The sequence below is a fragment of the Buceros rhinoceros genome, unplaced genomic scaffold (assembly GCF_000710305.1).
Source record: "Buceros rhinoceros silvestris isolate BGI_N320 unplaced genomic scaffold, ASM71030v1 scaffold39780, whole genome shotgun sequence".
NCBI lineage: Eukaryota > Metazoa > Chordata > Aves > Bucerotiformes > Bucerotidae > Buceros > Buceros rhinoceros.
This window is the reverse complement of record NW_010388618.1, coordinates 2,342-3,119: the sequence shown is the minus strand read 5'-3', so window position 1 is coordinate 3,119 and position 778 is coordinate 2,342.

Here is a 778-nt window from a genome sequence, read left to right as displayed (position 1 = left end):
CGGCGTGGGGGCCGGCGGCGGCTGTGCCAGGGGAAGGTCAGCTGCCGACGTGGTGGAAATTCCGACAGCTCATTCCCGTGCTGTGAGAAGAGGCAGAACCGCAGGAGCATCCACACCACAGGCTGAGGGGCCCTCGTAAAGGCCCCGGGAGTGGGTCTGGCAGGGACTCAGCGAACAAGAGGTGCTGAATCACTGGTGAGGCTGTTCCTGCGTGACGTCACGTCAGCGAGTGATGCCTGAAACTGGGTGAAAGAAGAACTTGGGTTGGATCTCGCCGGAGCTGATTTGTTCTCTCAGGTTCAGAGTCATGAAGCGGGGAATGTACGCTCCTATTCTTATCTTCCAAGTCTCCCACCTAAGGAGTCCTTGTTTTAACTTCTGGGAAGACCAAGGGAGGTCGATTAAGTCACCTCCCGCGCTCCAGTATCGCAGAAGGAAGTGGAGTCAGAAATAGAAACCGGCGTGGGGGAGTCGAGCTGACTGAGGCTGACCAAGCACATTGGAGTGTGTTCTGGAGCCGATCAGAACTTTCCAAACCTTCAACTAGACCCTCGGACTTTGCAAGACAAAACCGCCCTCAAGTCCATGTGCCCGAGCCTCAGCAGCAGCAGCCAGCCCACCCAACGCACATCCCCTCGCAGCCGGAGCTGGGAAGTCGTCACTCCCCCCACTTCCCTAGAAAAACTCCCCGGTGTTACAGCTACATCCTGGCGCAGCTGGAGCTCCACCATGCTCAGAGCACCTCGGAAACCCCCAGCCAGAGCACTGGACGCTGCGG